This window comes from Bubalus bubalis, chromosome 8, assembly GCF_019923935.1.
Source record: "Bubalus bubalis isolate 160015118507 breed Murrah chromosome 8, NDDB_SH_1, whole genome shotgun sequence".
NCBI lineage: Eukaryota > Metazoa > Chordata > Mammalia > Artiodactyla > Bovidae > Bubalus > Bubalus bubalis.
Genome location: NC_059164.1, coordinates 25,394,367 through 25,414,548, shown reverse-complemented (window position 1 = coordinate 25,414,548; position 20,182 = coordinate 25,394,367). Strand labels below are relative to the sequence as shown.

Here is a 20,182-nt window from a genome sequence, read left to right as displayed (position 1 = left end):
CATTTGTCTATTTTTGTTTTTATTTCCATTACTCTAGAAGATGACTCAAAAAGGATACTGCTGCAATTTATGTCAAAGAGTGTTCTGCCTGTATTTTCCTCTGAGTGTTCTGTAGTATTCAGGTTTACATTTAGGTCTTTAATCCACTTTGATTTTATTTTTGTGTAAGATGTTAAAGGATGTTCTAATTTCATTTTTTGACTTGTTAGCTGTTCAGTTTTCCCAGTACCACTCATTGTATATCCTTGCTCAACCCAATCAAATACAATTTTGTAAAGTTTAAAAATAAAATAAAATTGTAGTTGGGAAAAAATAAAATAAAAAATAAAACTAGTAGGCAAAAATTTCAAAAACAAAAAACAAACAAACAAACAAAAGTGGGCAGAAGACCTAAATGGACATTTCTCCAAAGAAGACATACAGATGGCCAACACACACATGAAAAAATGCTCAACATCACTAATTATTAGAAAAATTCAATTCAAAACTACAATGAGATAACACCTTACACTGGACAGAATGGTCGTCATCAAGAAACTATCTAAACAATAAGTGCTGGAGAGCGTGTGGAGAAAAAGAAACCCTCCTACACTGTTGGTGGGAATATAAATTGGTGCAGCCACCATGGAGAACAGTATGGAGGTTCCTTAAAAAACTAAAAATATAGGTAGCATGAAAGAAAGAAAGTTAGTCGCACAGTTGTATACGACTGTTTGCAATTCCATGGACTGCAGCTCCTCTGCCCATGGATTTCTCCAGGCAAAAGTACAGGAGTGGGTTGCCATTTCCTTCCCCAGGGGATCTTCCCCAACTCAGGGATCGGACCCAGGTCTCCCGCATTGCAGGCGGCTTCTTTACCAGCTGAACTACAAGGGAAGCCCAGATCATAGCTAGCGTATCATCCAGAAATACCACTCCTGGGCATGTATCTGGAGACAAACACAGTCCGAAAGGATACAAACATTCCAACGTTCACTGCAGTGTTGTTTACAATAGCCAAGACATGGAAGCAACCTAAGTGTCCATCGACGGATGAAAGGAGAAAGATAGGGTACATATAGTCAACAGAATATTACTCAGCTGTAAAAAGAATAAAATAATGCCATTTGCAGCAACATGGACGGACCTGGAGACTGTCATACTAAGAAATAAGTCAGACAGAGAAAGACAAATAATCATATATAGTTTACATGTGGAATCCAAAAAAAAAAAAGATACAAATGAACTTATTTATAAAACATAAACAGACTCACAGGCTTAGAGAATGAATTTATAAGTAACCAGGGCGAAAGGTGGGGGAGAGGACTAGATTGGGAGTTTGGGACTGACACGTACACACTGCTATATTTAAAATAGATAACCAACAAGGACATACTGTTTAGCACAGGGAACTCTGCTCGATATACTGTAATAACCTAAATGGGAAAAGAATTTGAAAAGGAATAGATACATGTATATATATAACAGAATCACTTCACTGTACACCTGGAACTAACATAATATTGTCAATAAAATATGATCCAATATAAAATTTAAAAATTTTAATAAACAATAAAAGTAATTTGTTAAAGAAAAGGAGCAGATCTGCTTATCATTCATGAATTCTACCTTATATAATTTCTGCTTATTCTTGGGCTTCCCAAGGCTACCACCTTAGGCTCCTGCTCTACATCAGTAAAGAGGTCTCCAGTGAATACCACCAAGCTGTCTCTTAACCCTATCTTTGCCTCTCCAAAATAGGCATTTTGGACATTTTGGACATTTCTTTTCCATTCAAATCATGGACTTTTCCTCTATCCGTTCCGTAAATGTTGGTATACCCACTGTTTGTATTATTAACAAACCAAGAATGCCCTTGATAAACTCATATTTCTCAGCTATCAATTTCATATGCAGATAAAATAAAACTTTGAAATTTCATTTGATATTCTTCCTGCAAGCTCCAGATCAGGATAATTGACTGTATGTTTTTCTGAGCACTAAAGCATTTTGCATTTCAATGAGACTATGATAGGAAATAATTCAATAAATATGGTCTATGCATGAGCTTTGTCTGCCTGTGTGTTGACAATAAACTGAAGTCATAGTTGGGTGCTGATACCCAGACATTGGTAGAAATATTAGATATAAATTAGCCCCGAGGAAAGATTGCTATGCCTGAATTTTAAGTAGCAAAGTTTTAGGTTTGAAAAGTATTTTGTTTAATAAGAAGAGCACCAAATACATGCAGTGAGGAGAAATGGTGATTGTTGGCTGTATATGTTGACAGTGTCCAACATTTATCATGACTAGTGTGTGTTCTATAAGCCTTTTAGTCCATACATTAGACAATGCTTACCAGGAGGTAAACAGCACACCAGTAGTTGTCTTGACTTGATTCTCTAAGGCCCCAAAGTAAAAATGTTAAATCTTGAGCTTCCCTTTGGCCTGTGAAGTAGAAGTGAATCGATCAGAATCTTGGTCTTAAATGTCTCATTACACAGCCTGAGCTGGCACTTGGAAAGGTAAATTCAGACATGTAAACAACTCAAGACATATCACTGGTAAATTAATATGGAGATCCGACATCATTATATTTTCTATTTATTTTTTGAAAGCTTATCTTTAGGCTCTGAACTTATGTGGTCTGGTTATGAACAGTGGGTATGTTCAGCGAGGAATGTTGAAAAAATTCTCAGCAAACAAGTGCAGCAGTTTTATTCTGAATTAGCTAAAGGGCAAAACACTGTAAAAGAGAAAATGAACCACTTTTTGCTGTCATCAAAAATGAGGAAATGGCCCTAGGCAGTAGCTAAAGAGTCCTTTTGAACTTCAGAAGTTCACTGACTTGGCAGTAAGGAAGATCTTGTTTGCCCTGCTATTTCTAAAGAACTATTTATCCTCAAATAATTCCAGTAAGTAAGGCACAAGGAAAAAAAAATCATCAATCTCATTTTTTCTAAATATCTCTCATGTTACTATTATATGTTATACCATATCCAAAGTATGGCCTTAGTATTTTATGTATATTTTCATATATGATGCATATTTCTATTGAAAATAGATGATCTAATTACACAAGTAATTATGTGCAAAAAGTTGAAGCTATTTTTAAAAATGGTTGTCATAAGAAATCAAGGCAGGACAATTTTGTCAGTCTCAACATTCTTATGTTTTATGCTTTCCCAGCAGTAATGTATAAGCTGTTCTGCATTGTCACTAGCATTTAATACTGTAGTTTTTATTTTAGCCATTTTAACATGTGAGCAGTGGTTTTAATTTATATCTCCTGAATGGCTAATGATATTGAATATCTTTTCCTATGTTCCTTTGTCTTCTAAATATTCTCTCTAATGGTGTCTAGTAATTTTTTTCATTATGTTTGAACTGGGTTGTTTTCTTACTGTGGTATTTTGTGACTTCCTTTTTTATTTCAGTGCAAAGTTCCTTGTCAAATATATAATTCCCAAATGTTTTCTGAGTTGCTAGCCTGCCTTTTCACTGTCTTAGACAATTGATTTGGATCAAGTTTCAAAGGCAATGTAGTAAAGAATGGACAATCTTTATAACAAAAGAATCCTGGAATAAATGGACATTCATATCCAAAAATTGAACTTTGATTCGTATCCCCAAACAAGAATGTTACCTCAAAATGTATCAGAGACCTAAAGCTAAATTGAAACTGTTAAATCTTGAAGATGACATTGAAGAAAATATGTGTGATCTTGCATTAGGTGAAAATTTCTTAGATGAGACATCAGAAGCACATTTCTAAAAGAAAAAAATGCTAAACTAGACTTCATTCAATTTTTTAAAAAGTCTGTTCTTCTAAAGACAGACTACTTTTAAAAAATAAAAACAGAAGAAAGCTATGGTACATATACACAATGGAGTATTACTCAGCCATTAAAAAGAATACATTTGAATCAGTTCTAATGAGGTGGATGAAACTGGAGCCTATTATACAGAGTGAAGTAAGCCAGAAAGAAAAACACCAATACAGTATACTAACGCATATATATGGAATTTAGAAAGATGGTAACAATAACCCTGTGTACGAGACAGCAAAAGAGACACTGATGTATAGAACAGTCTTATGGACTCTGTGGGAGAGGGAGAGGGTGGGAAGATTTGGGAGAATGGCATTGAAACATGTAAAATATCATGTATGAAAAAAAAAATCTACTGAGGGATGCCTGTGATAAGTGATGAGGCTTAAAGAACCGATTTTATTTTAAATTAAAAACTTTTTATTGGAGTATAAAAAAAATAATAAATAAAATAAAAACACATGCACACACACACACACACACAAACAAGAACCTGGAAATAAGAAGAGGAGCAAGAACTTGGAAATAAGAGGAGGATTCAGCTAAAGGAGTCTATAGGAAATCCCAGAAAAATATGGGGCCCTGGAAGCCAAATGAAGTTGTATCAAGAAGGAAGGAGTGATCTACTAGGTCAAAACTGCTGATGGGGAAGGATGAATTTGAATTTGAATTGAGGAGTTAGCAGAGACAAATTTCCCCAGACTCTAAGACCTCTGGCTACCGTTGTCTTCCTAGTCATGACTCAGCTACCACCAAGGTAGGAGTTATAGCAACAGCTTTGGCCCATTATCTGGTGAGACGGACTTAAACTTGGTGCCACAGGCTTTGTATTTGGCACAAAAGGGATTACGTTTAGGTTGATGTACACTGAAACTTCAGTCACCGTGATATCTGCATTTGTCCATTCCCTCCTTCAATACTTATAGAGCCCCTTCCCTGGGCTTAATCATCGCTGAACACACAGCGACACTGGCTACACACTAGTTATTTTAAATGGGCCCAGTACCTGACAATATGGAACCAACAGAATGGAAGAGAGGACAAGCATGAGCCACACTGGTTAAAACTATGATGCGTCTCTCCACTGCGTTACAAGAATAACTTTATTGTTGATTCTAGCGTTTGGAGGTGTTATTAGTCACAGCACTATGAGCACTATGTTTGGAATTGTTCTGCTGTTATCAATGGCATGTTTACATCAGTTCTCACATTCTGTGAATGTGCCTTTTGTGTGTTTAAACTCATCTTTCACCTCACTTTTTCACTCATTTTATGTTTCTTGAGATTTCTTTATCCTTCGCCAAACTAAAGTTGCCATACACCTTAGTTTCATTATTAGTCCCTGTGTATCTCTACTTAAATTTGATCTCTGTTTAGAGTAAATAAGCCAAATGTGAGGACTAGAAAAACATTAATCATGAACAACTGGGATGAGTCTGAAACATATGTGTAATCTGTATAAGACACATGTCCATAAGTTTTGCCACCTCTGGGAGATTGCTAATTAAAAACATATTGACCTATGGCCAATTCATGTTGATGTATGGCAAAAACCATCACAATATTGTAATTATCTTCCAATTAAAAATAAATACATACATAAAAACATATTGGCAATAGAGGTGGCAGACACATTTTTGGAAAAAAAATTCTATTTTCAGCAAGTATCTTCATCAGATAGATTTTCATTACTAGAAATCACATGTGTTTGTTGTGAGTACTTTTCAAATATCAAAGAGAATCTAACATAGTGGTTAAGAGCACAGATTCTGAAATTGAAGTGCTTAGGCTCTCAATTCATTTACCTACTCATTGTGTTACCATGAACAGGTTAACCTCTCTATGCTTCAGTTATTTATCTACACAGAACACATAATATTTGTGCTTATTTTAAGATTATTATGAAGATCAAACGAGTAGATACATACAGAGTATAAGAAGAGTTTCTGGAACATAGTAAGCCATGTTTACATATATAGAAAGAAGCAGCAGGGTTGAGAGAAAACAAGTGCATTGGCTTTTAAGTTAGGCAATTTGGGTTCAAAGCCTGGTCACTATTGACTACCTTCATGACCTTAGGTAGTTCAGTTAAGCTTGCTGTTCAGTTAACCCCTCCACTTGCAAAACAGGACTCGTAATAGCAGGACTCCTTCCTCATAGAGTTGCCATGATATAGTTCATGTAAAGCAATTAGAACAATACAATTAGTATCAGCTCTTCTTTTATGACTAGTGTTGAGGTGATGTGTTTCCAAAAATACAGATGAAATCATGGAACACAATCAAATTATTTATAATATACTCAAAAACTAAAATAAGAAAAAAAAAACTAGGGGAAAAATATAAAATATATTTGCCTGGGTTCCAGTCATTCTGAATGAGTTTGGTAACGCAGAGAATTTCCCACAGATAGTACCTTAAATCCAATAAGAACAGATAACATATAACAGTTAAGTTACTGAATGATTTTAATGTTACCAGAGTGAGTAAATGGCTTGCAATTAATCGACGGTCTATATCTTGATTTATTTGCTGTGAATATGACAATTTATCATTGAGAGGAGCTAAATACTTCACTACTTTTGATGGAGTCTCTGTATGCAATAAATGCCTATCAATGGATATTCAAGTGGTTGTTAGTGAGCTAAAGAGGAATAGCTATATGTATGGAGGTAAGAAGATAAATACACATTTTTGATGCTCTAGGGTGAGCTTATAAGAGGACTGTAGAGAGCTGAAAAACCGCAGCAGCCTAATACCAGCTGACAGGCAGCCACAGGAAAAGAGCAAATGCTGGAACCACTGAGCATTTACACAACCGGGTTACCAGTGTCTACAAGCTCTGAGTAACAACCACAAAAATCAAAGAACAATCTGTAGGCATAAAGAGAACAGAAAGGACTATTAAGACCACATTAGGCTCTCCTTTGATACTGGCATGTATAAATGATATCCATCAACAACCACAGTACCACCTTCTCAGTTAACACAGCACTACCGTCATGGAGAGAGCTAACCTTTTTTTAACCAAAATAATTGAACTATTTACACTCTGCAAACCCAACTTCATTGTGCCATGGAAAGAAAGGCTTTTTCACATTTTCTTTTCTGCGGTGGGGTCTTTTGATATACTATAAAATCACCAAATGGGGGGAAAAGGTTGAAATTTCATTTTAATTATAAGGTTGTTTTTTTGAAAAAGACAACCTCTATTAGTAAGTTGACAAAAGAAAAATATGAGAAAGAGTTTAAATAACGGAAGTTACAACTTTTTAATCCACACTTAGAAGTTTCCTGAGATATCACAGGAAACTTTCTCCTCAAAACAAGGTTAATTTAACCATTTTAAGAGGATGTGTTTGTGCCTTAGGTAATTTGTTCTCACACTGAAAATTTACCTGAAGATAAAGCTGATTATATTGGGCCACCTGACTTGGACCAGGTAATGTCAGAAACTGTATTTGGATAATGACCTTCAGTCATTGTTCTGACTATAATTTAAGTGTGCAAAATGCTTTATATCAGTAGAAAGAAAAACTCTTTTAATAGTAAAATTTGATAAGATGCACAAATTAAGAATCAAAGACAGAGGTTTCTGTTTCTCTCATTAAACAGCAAAATTAGATTTACATGTACAATTTTTAATAAAAACTCACATAGACCTCATTCCTGAGGATTCTTAGGATTTCACTGTCAGGCTTTATTATTTGCCACCTAATGGCATTTGTCTAGTTAAAAGCAGTAAATATAGTCACAGTCTAGCCATACCACTCAAGAGCCAAAAAATTCTTTGTAGACATGGTGAGTTATTTGCAAACTGTTATTTTTCTTCATTTAAGGACAATGTGACAAGAACAACTTCTGTGTCACACTTACTTTATAAATTCTTTTTAAAATGTACAAAGATTAGTGGGTTCTAAGCCTGGAAATAACCAGACCCACATAGCTTTATAGCCAAGGTAAAAGTGAGTGTCCAATTCAAATAAAAATGAAAGTTTCCGGGATTTTCAGGAACTTTTGAACTCTCTGCAGCTTGTCAAATTTAGTTAAATTTTAATTGTAGTGTAAATATTATTTATCTTAGAATGAAAAGGATAATTAATCCAAATCTTTTGAAGTAGGCAGAAAGTATTTTATGTAACATTTTGTCAGATATGGATCAATAGGGAATGAATACCATTCTGCCTGATAACTTCATATACCCCATGCATTTTACTTCCTAATGGTTGTTAGGCAGTGGTCTAACAGGTAGTTCTTAAAACGTGGTGGTGAAAAGGTCATGGTGCTAACAGGATTAGATTCATAGCCAATCATCTTCAAAAATGTGTATGAAAAGTCAGGGAAACAGAAAGTCTGTGCACTGCGAAAATCAAGTTTCCGGCTCTTTAAAACCCTGTGAGCTGTAAGGTGAAAATAAAACATCAGAAAATAATATGTCTGCAAAATTGGGTTTTGTGTGAAACACTCACCTTAGTTCCATTAGCAGAATTTTGCATTAAGGTGGTGGAAGAGAGGATATGAGTGTGCACAAATGTTTTTGTTAGAAACAGAGAGAGAAATCCCGTAACTGCATTTCATACCTTCTGATTCTTCCTTTTCCAGGCACTGAGAAATATTTCTTATGAGTCCAAGAGAACTTCTTTACCAATTTAGGGCCTCATATCTGACAAGGGCAATGGGAGAAAACGATGAATCCTAAAACACAAACAAAAAAATTCCAAATTAACGAAATGAATGGTACAGGATTTTTTTCCTTCGAGTATTATTTTATTCATTGTTAATTTTTATGGAAGTAGAGTTGATTTGCAATACTGTGTTAATTTCAGCACATATTTTTTGAGATTCTGTTATATATTATTGTAAGATAATGGTTATAATTTCCTGTGCTACACAGTATAGAATTGTTGCTTATCCATTTTGTACATAGCGGTTTGTATCTGATAATCCTATACCCGTAATATGTCCCCCTCCTTCCTTTCCTTTGGTAACCCCAAGTTTGGGTTTTATATCTGTGGGTCTGTTTCTGTTTTGCATATATGTTCATTTGTATTGTTTTTTGATTCTACATATAAGTGATATCATACAATATTTGTCTTTCTCTAACTTATTCACTAATTATAATGTTTTCTAGGTCAAAAAACCCCCCAAAACTAAGAACAACCATATGATCGTGGGTATTGGATTTTTAGTATAATTAGGAACAGCCTTTTTCTTAAGCTTGGAAATAAAATAATAATAGTGTGAGCCTGCTTAGTGTCACCGCTTGGAACTTAATTCCAGTCTCAAGTGACACTTGTTCTTTTTTCCCAAAGAGGTGTTAAATCTTTTTGAAAGAATAGAGTCCATTAAAGTGTATCATGTTTGCTCCAGGTAGCATGTTAAGGATCCATGTTCATAGGAATGAAATATTACACACTATCCAATCTCTATTCATGTCATGTGTTCTAGTCTGCAAGGCTTTTTATTTTTAAGGAATATTAATATTCCTTAAAAATAATATTAATTATTTCTTAAGGAATATTCTCTGTCTCCTGGAATATCCAAGGAATGAAAAGGGTAGCTAATCTATAGTACACTAAAACAACTAAAGAAAATGAATTTAAAATATTCGCAAAGGCTGAAAAAAATATGTTTAGAACTGATTCAGAATAAGAGCATTACATATTAAACTGGTGATTTGTAGCCAAAGCTGTACCCAGAGAAAACTTTCTGACTTTAAATGTATTTATTAGAAAATTAAAAAGATTTAAGATAAAAGAACTAAGCAGTCAATCCAACAATTTAAAACAATTACAAAAATAAATTTAAGAAAGGAATTAAGATAAATATAAAAATTAATGAATAGAAATTAAACAAATTAAATAATTAAAACAAATAGAAATAATTAACATGATTCAAAAACAAAACAACTAATTCATAGAGAAGGTATATGAAAAGGTCACTTTTTAAAAAGTTACTAGTAAGGCAAAGTAAGGCACAGATTAAAAAATAAGATTACATAAGATGATATCTACAGAAGATTTAAAAATTACTAAAATTATCAAAAGAAGACCTGGAAAATTTAAAAAGACAAAAGAAAACAGTTACAAACACCGAAATGGTCATGAAGAAATATCTTGCCCCCACCAGCTCTCACCAAAGGAAGCACTAACAAATCTTGAAGCAGGAGATTTCTGACTGGCTGATCAAGGATACAAAATAACAAAATAGTAACAAATCAAATCTAGCAATTTGCTGTAAAAATAATACAGAATGACCAAGTAGGAATTTATCTTGGGAATGCAAATGGGGCTCAACATTAGAGATCTTTTAAAGAATTGCACTATATTAATATGTTAAAGGATAAAAACTATTTGATATGTCACAACTCTGAATAAGAATCCTACAGGAATTCAACATTTTAATGAATATTTCAAAAGCTTTTTGTAAAATAAAAAATGCATAATTTCCCTGACTTTATAAAAGGATCTAGCAAAGTCTTACATCAAGCACTCCCCATAATCAGGAGATACTGGAAGCATATCCACATTGACAAGAAGTATATAATTGATCAGTCTTCACTCAAGGTCCCAATCAGTGTAATAAAATAAGGAGAACAACTCAAATATTAGAAAATAAGTTACAAAATGTCATAATTTGAAGATAATTGGGTCCTGAAGATACCAATAAGACAAATTTTAAAACCAATAAGCAAATTTCATCCAAATAGCCAAATACAAAATCAACATATTTAAAAAAACCTGTAATTTTTATTCACATCAGAAAACCAACTAAAAAATAAAATAAGAGGTCTATTTATAATTAATAATCACATCAAATATTTAGGAATAATCCTAACAAGACTTCACTGAAGGGCATAAAAGAAAACCTAAATAAATTAGGAAAAATACTTTTCTTATGAATGAGAAAATTCAGAATTTTAAAGATGTCTACACTCTGTAAAATAATCTATGAATTTAGCAAAATACTAATAGAACAATAAAAGGGTCAGTGAAGGGTAATAGGGCAAAGATGGTCAAACCCACAAACTTCCAGTTAAAAGATAAGTAAGTACTAGGGACACATTTTACAATATGATTAATATAATTGCTGTATGCTACATAAAAGTTGTTAAGAGAGTAAATCCTAACAGTTCTTATCACAAATAAACCATTTTTTCTTTTTCTTTTATTTTGTACCCATATGAGGTGATGGACGTTCGCTAAACTTATTGCAGTAAACATTTCTTGATATACTTAGGTCAAATCATTATGATATACACCATAAATTTATATAATGCTGTATATCAATTATATCTCAATAAAACCAGAAGAAAAAATAATTTTAAAATATAAAGCAATGTTTTCTGGAAATTTTAAATCTGTTTAAAATCCATTAAGAAGAGCGAATATGTATAAATAACAAAGATAAATCTATAAAAGAAAACCAAGATGGAATATTCTTGCCTACTACATATCAAACATATTATAGGATCATAGTAATAAGTACAGTAGAGGCACAGAAATTGATAACTAGATTCATGGAATAAGAGTCTAAAAATAGATGAAAGCATACATCCTTATTTAAGATACAATAAGAATGGCATTTTAAAGAAATGAAAAAGGGTATATTTTAAAATAAAAGTTCTTGGGAGAATAATTTACTTATTGAGAAGATACGACTAGTTCACAGTTCATATTCATAAAGACAAATTCCAGATTGTTATAATCTAAGCATAAATATAATACTATAAATGTATTAAATACAGTACTGTTAAAGTCTTACACTATATTGTAATATAATTTCTTTTTGATGTTGGAATCAAAAGTGAAAGTCAAGTCGCTCATTCATGTCTGACTCTTTGCAACCCCATGGACTGTAGCCTGCCAGGATCGTCCATCCATGGGATTTTCCAGGCAAGAATACTGGAGTGGGTTGCCATTTCCTTCTCCAGGGGATCTTCCTAACCCAGGGATTGAACCTGGGTCTCCCACATTGCAGGCAGACTCTTACCATCTGAGCCACCAGGGAATCCCTGGAATCAAAACTGTGTTCTTAAATAAAAAATTTCTAACAACAAGGAAACTGAAGTAAAAAAAAAAAAAAAATATATATATATATATATACACACACACACACACACACACACACAAAGGGGCTCATAATCTGTGGTAGAGAATATAAAGCCAGAGTTTACAGAAAAGAGTCACTGACAATCAGGTTTTTGGTATCATAGGCAGTGTATTATGCTACAATTTCTATAAAAGAGAAATACCAAAGCAATACTATAGATTTTCTCTGTGATTATTGATGTTCACAAATGCATAGAACAAAGTCTAAAAAGCATCCATATTAACCTGATGGTGATGATTGACTGCATCGAGGGAGACTAGAATTTAGTATTATTCTAGTCAAAGGTACACTGGCTTCGTATATAAGAAGAAGGTATCTAAGTGTTCATCAATAGATAAATGGATAAAAGAAGATGTATTTTACACACACACACACACAGGAACATTACTCATCCATAAAAGAATGAAATATTGCCATTTGTGGACTTCCCTGGGGGCTCAGTGGTAAAGAATCTGCCTGCCAGTGGAGGAGATGCAGGTTTGACCCCTGGGTCAGGAAGATCCTCCTGGGAGAAGGAAATGGCAAGCCACTCCAGTAGCCTTGTCTGGGAAATCCCATGGAAAGAGAAGTCTGGTGGGCTATAGTTCATGCGGACACAAAAGAGTTGGACACTTAGTGACTAAAAACAACAACAAATTGCCATTTGTAGTAGCATGGATGGATATGATCACATTGAGTGACATAAGTCAGACAAAGACAAATTTGTATGATATCACTTACGTGTGAAATCTAAACAAATGGACTTATTTCCAGAACAGAAAGAGACTCACAGACATAGAAAACTTATGGTTGCCAAAGGGAAAAAGGAGGGGGAGGGATAAATTAGGAGTATAAGATTAACAGATACACACCACTATATATAAAACAGATAAATAAGAATAATCTACTGTATAGCACAGGAAACTATATTCAATTTCTAGTAATAATCTACAACGTAACAGAATCAGGGAAAAAAAAAGTATAATTGAATCTCTTTGCTGTATACCTGAAATTAACATTATAAATCAACTATATTTATCTGAAAAATAAGAAGAATGTATAAAAATAGGTAAATAAGTTATTTGGTGAGGTAAATTATCATTACGAGGAAACCTTGATCAATCTATCTTACAATTGCCTAAAGCAATGACAAATGTGGGGAAGATAAATGTTACTAGAAAACAACTGTCTGACTTGACAACTATGAGAAGAAAGAATTTGTTTTGCCACTTCAGCTGTAACCCCACAGAATCAAGGAACTTTAATTTATTTTATAGTTTAGTAGAGTAAAATGCTTTCAAAGTATTTCAAAGGGTAAATTACTTCATTTGGAAATAAATGAAATAAACATCATTTATATTACAAATCAAAATGTTTACAAGTTGCTATTTCTATGTTATTGCCTGAGGCAAACTCTTTATCAAAGTTCTTTGCAGCTTAAATGCATCATGTTAACCCATGGTTCATATTATTTTAAGTCTATTAGTGTCTAAATATGGGAAAGGCAATGGCAACCCACTCCAGAACTCTTGCCTGGAAAATCCCATGGATGGAGGAGCCTGGTGGGCTGCAGTCCATGGGGTCTGCAGTCCATGGGGTCGCTAAAAGTCAGACATGACTGAGCAACTTCACTTTCACTTTTCACTTTCATGCATTGGAGAAGGAAATGGCAACCCACTCCAGTGTTCTTGCCTGGAGAATCCCAGGGACAGGGGAGCCTGGTGGGCTGCCGTCTAGGGGGTTGCATGACTGAAGCGACTTAGCAGCAGCAGTGTCTAAATAAGTTTTAGAAATATCTCTGCTCAAAAACAGTCAGTGTTGACCATACAGGATTCAAAAGCAGTGTTAACCAAAGGTCACTGAAATGGCCCTAAGAAAATTATATTTCCAAAAATAAACTCATAGACCAATCTTGTGTATATTTTTAAAACTACATGCTTTAAGAAAAAAAAAAAAACTGTAGCTGATTATTTTGTGCAAATTTTAGCTCTACCATCAATCCTGTTTTGATATCCTCACTCTCCAAAAAGACAGAAGAAAGGAAAATAAAAAGTGACTCTGACTTAGATCTTAAATCTTATTAAAACTAATGCCAGTAAAGACTTCTGTGAAAGATAGTTAACACTGCTGGGTTTACTGAGAAAGTCTTCTTTAAACATTGCTTTTGAGATAGCAATTTAACACAGGCAACAACCTTGAAAATTACTCAAATGATTGATTATAGTAGGTCTATGTCTGAGGATTTATCCTTAAAAAATAGCAACTGGACAAAGATCAATATTCTATAATAACCTTCTATTATAGCACTATAGCATCAATTGTAACATTTGGGGCAAACTAAAAGTCCAGCAATAGGACTTATAGTTAAACTCTGATACAGCTGTTCATTACTCATTTAATGTTTTTGAAGATGAATTTATGACATGGGAAAATAAAAACACAAGGTACAGAATTGTGTTTACAATAACGAATGCACACACATATACATACATATGTATACATATCTGTGTCTCTCTACCTACCTACCATGCATGAAAGGGAAGACATAATTGCCAAATGACTCCTGAGACAAATACTTGATTTTCCCTAGTCTATGCCATTGTTTCAACCTAATTTGCTTCTTTGACTACAGGCACTGCAGAAGAGAAGTCTATTGCATAAAGTGAAAAACAGTAGAGCAATTAACAATATCCCAATCCTCTCTCTCTCTCAGTTCCCATTCCTGGTCCCAGTGGATGATTGTTTAAATGAGCACATTCTTCTTTCCGTGTTTATGGATGGGCTCCTCTTGTTCAGACCTGGCTGCCGCTGGGCCTTTATTTTCCATTTCTTGTTTATTCGCAGCAAAGTGAGGTGAAGAAGGTGTGTGCACTCTGAGCCCCTTAAAGCACAAGCCTCAGAAAGTGGTACTGAGATCTGTGAGTTTAGTATTGCCTCAAAAAACAAAGCAAGCTAGAACTTAAAGACTCTTCAGCATGAGAAATGGAGCAAGAGAAGGAACAGGAGGAGAAGGAAAATATAATGTGGACAGCCATGAAAAACCTAGATTTCAAACGATGTGAATGAACAAGACATTTGCTGCTGTGTCCTTGTCATTGTCTGGGGACCATGTTAGGGTCAAAAGCATCAACCATCACAGCTTCCTGCCATCAGAACAAGGCTAATTTCTCTATGGTCCCTCTTCTTCAAGGTTATTACTTCCATTGTTAGGGAGATGATACATGGTAGTATTTGATAGTAAAATGGACTGGAATGGGTGAATTTAACTCAGATGACCATTATATCTACTACTGTGGACAAGAATCTCTTAGAAGAAATGGAGTAGCCATCATAGTCAACAAAAGAGTCTGAAATGCAGTACTTGGATGCAATCTCAAAAACAACAGAATGATCTCTGTTTGATTCCAAGACAAACCATTCAATATTACAGTAATCCAAGTCTATGACCCGACCAGTAATGCTGAAGAAGCTGAAGTTGAACGGTTCTATAAAGACCTACAAGACCTTCTAGAACTAACACCCCCAAAAACGTCCTTTTCACTATAGGGGACTGGAATGCAAAAATAGGAAGTCAAGAAATATCTGGAGTAATAGGTAACTTTGGCCATGGAGTATAGAATGAAGCAGGGCAAAGGCTAATAGAGTTTTACCAAGAGAATTCACTGGTCATAGCAAACACCCTCTACCAACAACACAAGAGACTACTCTACATATGGACATCACCAGATGATCAAAACCAAAACTAGATTGATTATGTTCTTTGCAGCTGAAGATGGAGAAGCTCTATACAGTCAGCAAAAACAAGACTGGGAACTGACTGTGGCTCAGACCATGAACTCCTTATTGCCAAATTCAGACTGAAATTGAAGACAGTGGTGAAAACCACTAGACCATTGAGGTGTGACCTAAATCAAATCTCTTATGACTATACAGTGGAAGTGACAAATAGATTCAAGGGATTAGATCTGATAGAGTGCCTGATGAACTATGGATGGAGATTTGGAACATTGTACAGGAGACAGGGATCAAGACCATCCCCAAGAAAAAGAAATGCAAAAAGGCAAAATGGTTGTCTGAGGAGGCCTTACAAATAGTTGTGAAAGGCAAAGGAGAAAAGGAAAAATATACCCATTTAAATGCAGAGTTCCAAAGAATAGCAAGGAGAGATAAGAAAGCCTTCCTCAGTGATCAGTGCAAAGAAATAGAGGAAAACAATAAAATGGGAAAGACTAGAGATCTCTTTAAGAAAATTAGGGATACCAAGGGAACATTTCATGCAAAGATGGGCTCAATAAAGGACAGAAATGGTATGGACCTAACAGAAGCAGAAGATATTAAGAAGAGGTGCCAAGAATACACAGAACTGTACAAAAAAGATCTTCACAACCCAGATAATCATGATGGTGTGATCACTCACCTAGAGCCAGACATCCTGGAATGTGAAGTCAAGTGGGCCTTAGGAAGCATCACTATGAACAAAGCCAGTGGAGCTGATAGAATTCCAGTTGAGCTATTTCAAATCCTGAAAGATGATGCTGTGAAAGTGCTGTATTCAATACACCAGCAAATTTGGAAAACTCAGAAGTGGCCACAGGACTGGAAAAGGTCAGTTTTCATTCCAATCCCAAAGAAAGGCAATGCCAAATAATGCTCAGACTACCACACAATTGTACCCATCTCACACGCTAGCAAAGCAATGCTGAAAATTCTCCAAGCAAGGCTTCAACAGTACATGAACAGAGAACTTCCATATATTCAAGCTGGATTTAGAAAAGGCAGGGGAACCAGAGATCAAATTGCCAACATCCACTGGATCATCAAAAAAGCAAGAGAGTTCCAGAAAAACATCTACTTCTGCTTTATTGACTATGCCAAAGCCTTTGACTGTGTGGATCACAATAAACTGTGGATTAGTTTTCCTAAAAATTAATACAATTATGTAAAGTTTAAAAATAAAATAAAATTAAAAAAAAATAAAATAAAAAAGAAATATTAAAAGAAAAAAAAAACAAAAACAAAAAAAAACAATAAACTGTGGAAAATTCTTAACGTGATGGGAATACCAGACCCCTGACCTGCCTGATAAGAAGTCTGTTTGCAGGTCAGGAAGCAACAGTTAGAAATGGACACAGAACAACAGATTGGTTCCAAATTGGGAAAGGAGTACATCAGGGCTGTGTATTGTCACCCTGCTTATTTAACCTATATGTAGAGTACATAATGAGAAACACTGGGCTGGATGAAGCACAAGCTGGAATCAAGATTGCCGGGAGAAATATCAATAACCTCAGATGTGCAGATGACACCATCCTTATGGCAGAAAGTAAAGAAGAACTAAAGAGCCTCTTGATAAAAGTGAAAGAGGAGAGTGAAAAAGTTGGCTTAAAGCTGAATATTCAGAAAACTAAGATTAGGGCATTTGGTCCCATCACTTCATGGCAAAGAGATGGGGAAGCAGTGGAAACAGTGAGAGACTTTATTTTGGGGGCTCCAAAATCACTGCAGATGGTGAATGCAGCCATAACATTAAAAGGTGCTTGCTCCTTGGAAGCAAAGTTATGACCAACCTAGACAGCATACTAAAAAGCAGAGACATTACTTTGCCAACAAAGGTCCATCTAGTCAAAGCTATGGTTTTTCCAGTAGTCACATATGGATGTGAGAGTTGGACTATAAAGAAAGCAGAGCGCTGAAGAATTGATGCTTTTGAGTTGTTTTATTGGAGAAGACTGTTGACAGTCCCTTGGACTGCAAGAAGATTCAACCAGTCCATCCTAAAGGAAATCAGTCTTGAATATTCATTGGAAGGACTGATGCTGAAACTGAACCTCCAATACTTTGGCCCCCTGATATGAAGAACTGACTCATTGAAAAAGACCCTGATGTTGAGAAAGATTGAAGGCGGGAGGAGAAGAGGACAACAGTATGAGACGGTTGGATCGCATCACCAACTCAATGGACATGAGTTTGAGTCAACTCTGGGAGCTGGTCGTGGACAGGGAGGCCTGGCGTGCTGCAGTCCATGGGGTCACAGAATTAGACACAACTGAGTGACTGTACTGAACTGAAGTGAACTCAGTATTTGATAGCAAGACATTTCTCTCGCCATCCTGTTCTGACCACTACGGTATTTTTTTTGTTTTGGTCAACTGTAACTTTTTAAACCAAAACTTGCTTATTATCATGTGAACTCTGAATATCGGCAGGCCCTCTGCCTTGCTTCTCTTTTTTCTAAGCCAAGTTGGCCACCTACTTCACTTAACCTCATTTCACAAAGGTTAGATAACCACAAACTGAACTTGAAAAAAATCTGCCTTAGAAACAGACCAACATGTTAGTAACATCTGCATTTAAGTGTTTGGATTACAGGTAAATTTTATTTTATAACTTTTATTTTCTAAAAATTTTTATAGTGTGTATTACATTTATACTACAACAAAAGAAAAGAGACACGAATCTTCGGTAATGTTTCATCTTTGTCCAAGCTATTTTAGCTGCATTTGAGCCAAATCAAATTTATTCATAGGGATAAAAGGATATATATAAAATGAGCATAGAAAACAGAACAAAACAAAAATCTTGTTGGTATTTACCAGTCTCTATCACTGATTTAATTCTGTTTATCAGACTATGTCATCAAATTCTTTACCTTCTTCTAGTCTTTTAAGCTTCTGCTTAATCTTCCCAAATTTCCTTACTTAAATTCACTCTTTGATCTTTCCACTTATTTAACAGGTCATACCACCCTCTACATTTCTTGCCTCACTCACACCTTAAAACCTGTAATTATTTTATTTTATGTCTCCTTATACCTGCAGATAAATTCCATGTGGAGGACACTGGCTATGTCCTTTTCCTAGGATAATTCCTGGAATGGGAGAACGCTCAGTTGATACACATACACACACACATATGGATATATACATATATAATACATATATACATATGCATACATATAGACAACACTATTAAAAAAATTATACATCATTTTACAGCTTTGTTAGTTTTTCTTTCACATGGACAGGATAATTGCTCCCACTATGTCACCCTGTTTTTGAGGTGATTCCTATCCAGTGATGTCAAATAGCTACCAGCTTTGCTTTTATTCCCATGTGAATCAACAATACTTTTGCTGAAAATGAATAAAAAGTTTGAATCATGTTGTTTTCACAGACTTTTAAATTTCTGCATGCAAAAGTATTTCAGACTCCAGTTGGAAAGGAACTGACGGTACTAACGCATTACGATAAAAGCTATTTCCGTACAACGTCCAATCTGATTATGTAAACAAAGAATGTTTGGAAAGGTTGTGGAGAAAATGAAAGAGATTTTAGACGTTAATGCCATAAACATCTTAGAACCAGGCTCAAAAACTGACCCCTAAAAGTCACTGAATAGTTTGTCTTTCGCACCATACAAAATGTATTTGCATATACTCTACTTTGAAATGAATCATCAACATAGTGACAAAAGCGAACCACTATAAAGTGCTTCCTATGTACCAGGCACTGTTTTAAATGCTTTATGTATATTAACCCATCTAATCCTGTGCCCAACCCTATGACACAGGGAATTATCACCCACCTTAATTTACTGATGTGGAAACTGAGGCACGGAGTGAGCTCATTTGAAAGCAAAAAGCCGTCAGAGCAGCCACCTGAGTTTCCCTCTTGAAGTGCACTGCTTTAGCTTATAAAGCTATTTATTCCCCCCTCCAGGGTGACTGTCGGCTGGCCCAGGGTCATGTGGCTAGACAAAGCCAGAATTTGAACACAGTCTGGCCTCAGGTTTTCTCCTAACTCCGTCATGCTTCTCTAAAAGACCTGGAACAGACGAGAAGTACAGCCATTCCTTCCATGGGGGTTTGACTCTCCGTGGATACCAAACCTGCAGATGATCGAGTCCCTGGCTGTATTAAATGAGCCAAGTGTTATCCTCTACATACAGGCACCTGCAGTGAGGGTGGGCAGGACACTGGAGTTGGATTCAAAAGTCTCCTGAGAAAATTCTGAGCTCTGTTTCTGAATCAGATACTAAGGTAGCTGGTGTTTTCTTAACTCTAAGATGAAAGTACGAATCATATCCTCCATTATTGTGTTTTTGTTTGGGGGCTTCCCTAGTGGCTCAGTGGGAAAGAACCCGCCTGCCAATGCAGAAGACATGGGTTCAATCCCTGGGTTGGGAAGATCCCTTGGAGAGGGTATGGCAACCCACTTCAGTATTCTTGCCTGGGAAATCCCATGGACAGCGGAGCCTGGAGGGCTACAGTCCAGGGGGTCACAA

The 20,182-nt window shown here is 35.4% G+C and overlaps 1 long non-coding RNA gene across 1 annotated transcript in view; it reads right to left on the bottom strand.

Annotated features, from left to right (window-relative positions):
- Positions 1-419: 419 nt before the first annotated feature.
- The window catches only part of LOC123334668, a 131,175-nt gene continuing 111,412 nt past the window's right edge, over positions 420-20,182 (bottom strand). Inside the window, exons 5-7 of the long non-coding RNA XR_006552681.1 lie at positions 8,389-8,503; positions 2,339-2,427; positions 420-1,014 (exon numbers count right to left, since the gene is read on the bottom strand). This is a non-coding gene — a long non-coding RNA (uncharacterized LOC123334668). The remainder of the gene's footprint in view (positions 1,015-2,338; positions 2,428-8,388; positions 8,504-20,182) is intronic.